Source organism: Equus przewalskii, chromosome 32, assembly GCF_037783145.1.
Source record: "Equus przewalskii isolate Varuska chromosome 32, EquPr2, whole genome shotgun sequence".
Lineage (NCBI taxonomy): Eukaryota > Metazoa > Chordata > Mammalia > Perissodactyla > Equidae > Equus > Equus przewalskii.
In genome coordinates this window covers 11,640,780-11,650,115 of record NC_091862.1, presented here as the reverse complement: position 1 = coordinate 11,650,115, position 9,336 = coordinate 11,640,780, and the positions used below count along the sequence as shown (strand labels likewise).

The window sequence follows — 9,336 nt, the reverse complement described above, 5'->3', positions numbered from 1 at the left end:
ATCATGTGACATAGTACAGATCTTAATAGAAGATGCTACGAATGTTCTCTCCTAATCATGACTTAGAAAACTCGAACATTGATCTCTTTTGGTGAAAAAGAAGCTGAAAGAGCGAAAATAATATTTTTCCCATTCCTGCTAATTTAAAAAAATAGTTGGTGTGGGGGTTGGGGGAGAGAATGAAAAAGAAATGTCTTTCCTTTGGGCTAAAGCCAAGAATAACCTCAAAGGAGATATTCTTCAGAGATGAAAAATCAGAGGAACTTCTCTAGGCATGTGACCGAAGCCCTGTGTGACATGAAATGATGGGTAGGAGGTTTTCAGCACGAGAGGCCTACTGAATTTTGGGAGGCAAGACTCTTTTTTAAGGCTCTTTGTTTCTCAGTTTTGTGTGTGGCTCTTCCTACTTTGAAGTTCCAGCCAGCAATGAAGAGAAAAACTTGCGCTGGTGTATATAGTCTGACCGAGAGCTGTGGTTTAGGGAATGCTTCCCCATCTATGGACTGCAAGCTGATGGTGCAGGCTCAGTCAAGCCTGTAATAATCATCTAAATGCATCTCTGAAGTGAACACAGACTCGGGGTCTTATAAGGTAACTCATGAAGCCATCATTCCTGGACAGCCACACAATTCATGAACCCCGCCAGAAAGAACAGCCTGTCGTCACTTATCCGAAGAGGTTAAAAACATCCAGTATGCTGCCTATTAAAACAGAAAAGCAGCACTGAGCTCTCCCATTTCAACTCGACTTCCTGGCACTGGCTTCGTGATCTATAGGGACATTCTCGTTAGGACTTGTTGCTTCCACATCCAATGTTATTAGTGGCAAATCGTTAGGCCAACAGTGATGCCCTGTTCTTTTGTTCTTGAAGGAAACATCTGTTCTTTTGTCAGGGAGCACATGCCAAAAACGCTGCAATTATAAGCAGAGGGCTCTTTGGGGAGTAGTCAATGCATCATACAGCCTGGAGCACAGACCTTGAAAACTTCCCGCACTCCTGTCCCTGCCTCTTGGATGCTAGAAAATTGCTAGCTGGTCACACGAGTTCCCCACCCATAGGCCACCAAGCATCCATGCTGGAGGAGAGAGGAAGTGAGAGTGGAGGTTAATTATTGATGAGGCTGCAATAAAAACATATTTACATACTCATTTGACAAGAGCATCTAAGCCACCTGTATGGATCTGAATCCTCTAAGCATATACTTGTGGGGTCCCAGTATGCCCTATCATACACACTGCTCATGGCTAAAGGAAGAAAGGAACTTGAGACAAGAACACACTGGGAAGTGTGCAGAAAATGACTGAAGGAACCACTTAGGAGTGCTTGAGTTGAGACCTTCCAGTTCTCTCAAGGTCAATGCCTGTATGGCATCTTTGGCTTTCAAGGGCTCATAGGCCAACTTAGGAAGCTTGCTGCCTGGGTCTGAATTCATTTCCACCCATTCTAGTTCTCTAAGCCTAGAGGAGTAACAAACTCTCTGAGCCTCAGTTTCTTTACCTGTAAAAAGGAAACAATAATGGTACCTGTGGCATAAATGAGCTAACGTGAAATATACCCATATTACAAAGTAATAAAGGTGTAAAACTAATCATCTAAGTTCTATCTTAAGATAGAACTTAAGCTTCTATCTTAAGAAGCTAGAAAAGAAGAGTAATTTAAACCCATAAAAAGCAGAAGCAAAAAAAATAATAAAGATTAGAGTAAAAACAAATTAAGTAGAAAACAAAAATAAATAGAGAAAAAGGGGGTTCTTTGAAAGTATGTGCATATCTGGGAGATGTCACAGGTTCGGTTCCAGATCACCATGATAACATGAACATCACAATATAGTGAGTCACATGAATTGTTTTGATTTACCAGTACATATAAAAGTTACGTTTACATTATATTGTAGTCTATCGAGTGTGCAATAGCCCCCTTAGGTCAAAAAAACCAACATACGTATCTTAATTTAAAAATACTTTATTGCTAAAAAATGCTAATAATCATCTGAGCCTTCAGCAAGTCATAATCATTTTGCTGATCGAGGGTCTTGAAAAAACGCAATTATCTGTGAAGTGCAATAAAGTGAAGCACAGTAAAATGACATATACCTGTGCTAATAAAAATTGACAAACGTCTAGTTAAAGAGAGAACAAATTATCAAAATCAGGAATTAAAGAGATATTACTAAAATATCTTCTGTTTTAGACATTAGAAGGTCAAAAAGCAAGTATCATGAACACTACTTTGCCAATAAATTTGATAACTTAAATGAAATTCAGTATTTCCTTAAAAGCCACAATGTAAGAAAATTGACTGTAGAAGAAATATAAAATTCTAATAGCTCTATATCTATTAAAGAAATTGAATTCACAAAACATTTTCACAAAGAAAACTTCAGGCCCAGCTGGTTTTAGTGCTAAATTCTATGAAACGTTTAAGAAATGAATAATACCAATCTTTAAATAAAAACACTTTCAGAAAATAGAGAAGGAACATTTTTCCAAGTCTATTTATGAGTCCAGCAATACTCTTGTACCACACCTAACAGAGACATTCCAAGAAAAGAAAACTATAGATAAAAATCTCTTGTGAACATACATGGACAAATCATCAACAAAACATTGGCAAATAGAATCCAACAATGTATAAAAACAATATGACACCTGACCAGGTACAGTTTATCTAAGGAATGCAAGGTTGGCCCAATATCCGAGAATTTAGCAATATAATTTACCACATTAACAGAATAAAGAAGAAAAATCACAAGTATTTTCAATAGATGCAGAAGTTGCATTTTATAAAATTCAACAACCATTCATAAAACTTCTTAGCAAACCAGAAATAGAAGAGAACTTCCTCATCCAGATATAAAGCATCTATGGAAAACCTACAGTAACAGCATACTTACTGATGAAAAGGCAAATGCTGTCTCCTGAAGATTAGAGAAAAAACAAGGATGTCTGCTCTCATGACTCACCACTCGCCACTATTATGCAATATTGTACTGAAGCTCTTACACAGTGCAATAAGGCAAGAAATAAAAAGCGTAACATTTGAAAACCAGCCATTTGTGGTCTAGCAGTTAAAGTTTGGCATGCTCTACTATGGCATCCCAGATTTGGTTCCCAGGCATGAAACTATACCACTTGTCTGTTAGTAGCCATGCTGTGGTGGTGGCTCACATAGAAGAACGAGAAGGACCTACAACTAGAATATACAGCTATGTACTGGTGCTTTGGGGAAGAAAAAAAAAAAGAGAGGAAGATTGGCAACAGATGTTAGCTCAGGACCAATCTTTTAAAAAAAAAAGGCATAAAATTTGAGAGCAAGAATTTTATTTGCAGAAGATACATTGTCTGTATAGAAAATTCTAAGGAATCCACAAAAAAAACTATAAAAATTGATATATGAATTTAATAACGTCATGGGTCAGGTCAATATTCAAAAATCAAATGTATTACTACATACCAGCAATAAACAATTAGAACTTAAAATGTAAAAATAATAAAACTCACACCAGCATCAAAAACAAAACACAAAGTGTGCTCAGGAATAAATTTAAGAAACGAGGTGAAAGACCTATGCACTGAAAACTACAAAACATTGCTGAGAAAAATAAAGGATGTAAATAAATGGAGCAATATATCATGTTCATGAATTAGAAGACTCAATATTACTAAGATAAGCATTCTCCCCAAATTGATCTCAGCTTCAAGGCAATCTTGATTAAAATCCCATCAGACTCTTTTATAAAAATTAGTCAGCTATTCTAAAATGTATGTGGATATACAAAGGTATATATTATAGCCAAAAACATTTTGGAAAATAAGAACAAAATTGGAGGGCTCTCCCTATTTGAATTCATACTTATATAAAACTACAGAAATCAAGACAGTGTGCTTTAGGTGTAAGGAGAGACACAAAATTAAATAGAATAGGTTCTAGAAATAGATCCAAACCTTTATTGTCAATTTTTGACAAAGGCATTAATGCATTTCAATGAAGAAAGTGTAGAATTTTCAACAAATGGTGCTGAAATGAACATTGGTATGGAAAAAATAAACCACAAGCCCCATCTCACACCTTACACAAACATTTATTTGAAATGTGTGTAAAAACTCAACATAAAAGCTAAAATCGTAAAACTTCTAGAAAAACATACAAGAGAAAAATCTTCATAGGGCTGGGATAGGCAAAGATTTCTTAGGGAAAAAAACATCAAACATTAAATGAAAAACCAAGAAATTATACTTTACCAAAATTTAAATTTCTGCTTTTCAAAAGATATCAATAAGAAAATGAACAGGTAATCCACAGACTGGGAGAATGTTTAGATAGATGGATAGATGGATGGATGGATGGATAGATGGATGGATGGATGACAGATAAGATACTCCTTTGTGAAGATGCATCTCATTTGTGTCTTCTATAATTCTTGTCCTTCGTGTCTATGTTATAGGGGAAATGATACAGATATAGATAAACCAGTACACTGAGCACCAACTAGGTATCAACTCCATTGAGAGAAACAGAAACAAAGGTCAAGACTCTCATCCTGCAGGGGCAGAGAACAACAAGCTCTAAAAAATAATTAAGTTAGGGGCCAGCCCAGTGGCATAGGAGTTAAGTTCATGTGCTCCACTTTGACAGCCCAGGGTTCACCAGTTCAGATCCCTGGTGCTGACCTACGCACTGCTTATCAAGCCATGTTATGGCAGGAGTCCCACATACAAAATAGAGGAAGATGGGCACAGATGTTAGCTCAGGGCCATTCTTCCTCAGCAAAAAGAGGAGGATTGGCAGTGGATGTTAGCTCAAGGCCAATCTTCCTCAAAAAAAAAAAAATAGCAAGATATTCTCTGATAGATAGACAATAGCATAGTGTCAGAGCATTCTGCTTAGCTCAATTATTCAGCTCTGTTAAAATAAAATTCTGTTTGGTGTTTGCCTGATTTGGTTCACCCTTGGGAACAGAATCTAGACATTATATATAACAATAATGGGCAGTGTTCTTGTGACTAGGCATTTTAAATTTTTATTACATTTTCTGAGTGACCAGCATTGATCTGAGCACCTGAAAAATATTAGCTCATTTAATACAATGACCCTATGAGGTGAGTGTATCTCAAGAACAACAGCATCAACATCATCTAAGAATGGGTTAAAAACACAGATTCCAAGGCCCCACCCAAGCTGGACAGGATCAGAAACTCTTGGGGTGGGTCCCAACATTCAGATTTATCAAGGGCCATCTAAGAGATTTTGTTAAGATTAAAATTTGAGAACCACTGGTCCAAAGTATTGTCTTCTTGTTGAAGGGCTGTGGTCACTCTCAGCATCCATTATCTGCTTTATCAAGCATCAATCTTGAAGCACAGAACCTTTAACTTTCCATCTGCAGTGAAGTCTTCCTTTTTTTAAATTCTGCCAAAGCTGGTTCTGGCTGGTGATGCTACAGCTGGTGAAGCTGTGCTTACTGTGGCTATATTGATGTTCTCTTTGGTAGCTGCATTCTTATTGGCATATCAGATTATTTTTTTTCCTATGGCTGTTGAAGAAGAGTTTCAAAGTCCATCTGGCAGGAAACGCTCCACCTGTTTAAAGGAACAACTGAAAGTAAGTCCATCATTATACAGAAACAAGAATACCACGTTACTTTCCATGTAGCCCCCTTAAACATCTTCCTGGTAAGCACATCTCAAGTTATCCAGTCACTTGGAGCCACAACAGCTCTTCAGAAGAGGGAAGTTCACATGGGCTGGGGTTGGGAAGAGTCAGCTGGAGAAGGAGGAGCCGACAACACAAGCAATGAAGGCAGGGGTTTGTTTTTAATAGCAAAATATTTCAGTTCTCCCCTTTCTGAGCATCAAGTGGGAAAAGATCTGTGCATTGGGACAGAAACAAAAACTCTACATCAGTAAAACAAGAACACACATCACCACCCACACGTGTGATCCTTGGCAGTAAATGATGGCTGCAGGATTCATAGGAAGCACAGAAATGAGGAGGGGGAATTCAAGCACCAGCCCAGAGAGTGCAGGGCTCCTTGTAAATAGCTATTTTTAATTGAGAAATGAATAGCTTTGAGAGGAAATAATCAAGCTGTAGAAAGGAGTTAAAAGAGGGAAAGAGAGTCTGATTAAAGTTACTCTCTCAAGTAGCTAGAAGGGATGTTCGATATCTTCAAGTACAACCTCTTGACTGTGGCAGGAGGAGATCAGGTCCTTCTGGTTGGAACAAAGTAATATGCAAACCAAGGTCAACTGCTCATTGGGGTGGAGCTGGGGACACTGACCCTGGTCTTTTGGCTTCAATTTGTTTTGGGTAGTTAAAGTCCCTATTTTTCTGAAAAGTACGAGTGATTGAACTTCAGACGAGGGGAGACCATTATGGACTAAAGGTTCTGAGGACCATTCAATGAGAAAAGCGAGGTTTGATTTAGGCTCTAAATGGAATAAATAGCAGAGCTTGTATGAGAACCTGGTACCACAGGAGGCCCTGAAAAGACCTCACAGAGTATGAAACTATTTCCACAGCCCAGGGAAACCAGGCCATAACAGGTTCGCTCCTAAAAAGAAATGGGCTACATTTTCACTTGGTGAGACAGCTCCTTGGTCACAAATTCTCCTTTATGATCAGCCTAACTCGAAGGCACAAGTCACAAACACAACTCCCACGCTTCTGTCCATGAGTCATGCCTGCCCCTAAGTGAAAACAGGCCTTAACAGTGTCTACTAAGAGAATTTCTTAAAAGCAAGCACGCAAGAAAGAAAAGTGTCATTGTGATGCTAATGGAGGATGCAGCAATTTGGGGTTATTTCATATAGTTCTTTAAAAATTTATAAATAGGTTTTCTGCCCCTATTTGCATTCTAAAAAGATGGTCTTTTTAAAAACAGTATCTGATGTTGCTCCCCCCCAACTCAAAATTAAAACAAAATGAAAAGAACAATTAACGTTCAAAATGTTTCAATTATGCACAAATAAAGGAAAATCAGAATAAAAAGCAATGCTTCTTTGTTTCAGCCTGCCCTTAAATGTTCCTGTGAAAATCCACCTCATTATATTCACGGGTCCTAATTTAAAGAATAACAGACACGGTGGGAGTCCAATGACTGTTAATGCCGCTATTGTTAACATCATGAATGGTGTGGGGCTTTTTCCTACCCAGGCACCACATTTTGGAACAAAAGGAAAGGAACAAGGTGGTTCTACTATTATCCAAATTGGCCTCTGGCATCCACTCAGGGAAGTGACTGAGGCCAGCTGCTCTTTCTCAGGTGTCCCTGGGGAATACACACGTGCGATTAACCTAACTGGCCACTGGGTGTGACCACGCTCCACACAAAAGGAGGCGGAGGCCACTCCAGGGACTTCTTCCTGGCAGAACTTAGACACACGCCTGCACGCACACACACGTTACCTACACACGCCATGAAGTCTTCCCCCTCAGAAGGGAAAGTTTAAATGTCAGTTCAGCTTGTTTTTAACTTCCAAATAGACACTTCAGATCAATTTTATTCTTTTACTCCAAAAACAGGATAACATCTTTCTATTAGGTCTCAGTTAAAAACTGAGAAGCACACCAGTTCGGTATTCCCAATAATACCAATCAAAAGAAATCACTCTCTACATGACTTGTTAAAAATGGAAAAAATAAAAAGGGAAAGAGAGTCCTCAGAAACTCACACTCTCTGGGTCTGAACATCCCTGCAGCAAAATCCATCCGCCCAAAAATCACGTGCCTTTGATCGCCACAGCTAATCGTATCTGTGGCTGGATTGCAGAGATAGCTCTTTCCAGGACTCCTTTGAATGGGGGAGCCAAACATCTTTGCTGTCATGAATTAAACCCACAACCATTGCAATTTTAAAGAAAACTGATTCAGCCGTGATAAGAACTTGGGTCCAAGTAACATGTAAGATAGCCATGCTCAATGGCATCTCATATACTAGGCAGATTAAGCTTTTCCATTTCTTTTCAAACACAGAACACTCTTGAAATGGTGGAACAACACAAGGAGGGATAAAATCCAGTATTGCAAAGAAATATAAAAAAAGTTAACAATTCACATTGTTTTTAACTCAATGTTCTAGCTGCCTCTGTTCTCAGTCTCCAAAAGAGACAGACACACACGCATGGGGATGCACGCACACACACATGCACACAGGTTGGAGCCCATTTTCTTTAATACTGACCTATGGTTTAAAGTGTGTCACTCTCTTTGATTCTAACACAGGCGTGTTCATTTGATTTACAGCGTTTTTCCCCAAAACGTTCATGGTGCTTTCACAAGGCTATATTAAAGAGTAGAAACGGGCACATAATGTCTCCATGAAGAAGCAGGGTCCAACATTGCCCTTAAGAGCACATCCTATTTTTATAGCATTTTATTTCAAAGAAATCCTTAATATGTGTGTGCAGTGCTCAAAAAATATTTGTTGATTGCTAACGCCGTGTATGAAAATCAGTTGGAAGATGTTTTTCCAAGCCTGCCAATTTACAGCGATCAGCTAAGTGCCTGGCGTTCCTCCATGTTCCTTAGCTGAGGGTATTTTTCTTTAAAGAAATGTTTTTGTGGAGTCTAAAAACTGAAGGAGAAGCCACAGACCAGAGCTCAGACTGAAGATCTTCAATGGGTCCTGGAGTCATCGTACTTTTATACCAAGTGTGACAACTGCCATTTTCTTTTTAAATAAAGTATGGCGTCCTATATAATTTCTTAGTGCTTAAGAAGAAACATGGGCACAATTAATGAAAACAAAATAAATCTCATGATCCTTAAGATTTTCATCCATGTCAGTCCTCACCTTAATTTTTTTTCAGAAAAAATAATGTGAAGTCACTCTTGCGGCCAAGAGTAGATCGACAGGTATTTTAACATCCCAAGATAGTGAAAGCAGCAGCTGCTTTTTCTTAAGAAGAAAATTTTAAATGTATGTTGTCTTTGCTGGGATGAAGGTCAGAGACTAGAGTCCCCTAACCTGTTTTCTGGTATTTCTCTGAACTCTGCCATCAATCTCAACAGTAATGAGCTAACAAGTAATAGGGCAGTTGCTTTAAAGTTATTTTGTATGTCAATTTGCAATGGGGGTTTATAAGTGCCAAAGAAAAAAATTGACTCAGAGACTGTTGGTTGTTAATTTTCATCAATTAATTATCAATGGGAAGCATTGGAAGTAGTATACTGCAGTTAGGAAGGTCTCTCATCGCTGAGATCGTTTAAATGAAAAGAAGACTAAATTCTTACTATGTAGAGAGCAGATCCTTCTTTCTCTGACTCTTGCTTGCTTTCCATCCTCTTCTCCCAACAACCCTGCTATGAACCCCATTCCAGCCTGCCCCAAACAG

General features: G+C 38.5%; 1 long non-coding RNA gene across 2 annotated transcripts in view; it reads right to left on the bottom strand.

Moving 5' to 3' along the window:
* Positions 1-4,995: 4,995 nt before the first annotated feature.
* LOC139080793 (uncharacterized) overlaps positions 4,996-9,336 on the bottom strand; it is a 38,528-nt gene continuing 34,187 nt past the window's right edge. For both annotated transcript variants that reach the window (XR_011535578.1, XR_011535577.1), the window contains exon 7: positions 4,996-5,580. This is a non-coding gene — a long non-coding RNA (uncharacterized lncRNA). The remainder of the gene's footprint in view (positions 5,581-9,336) is intronic.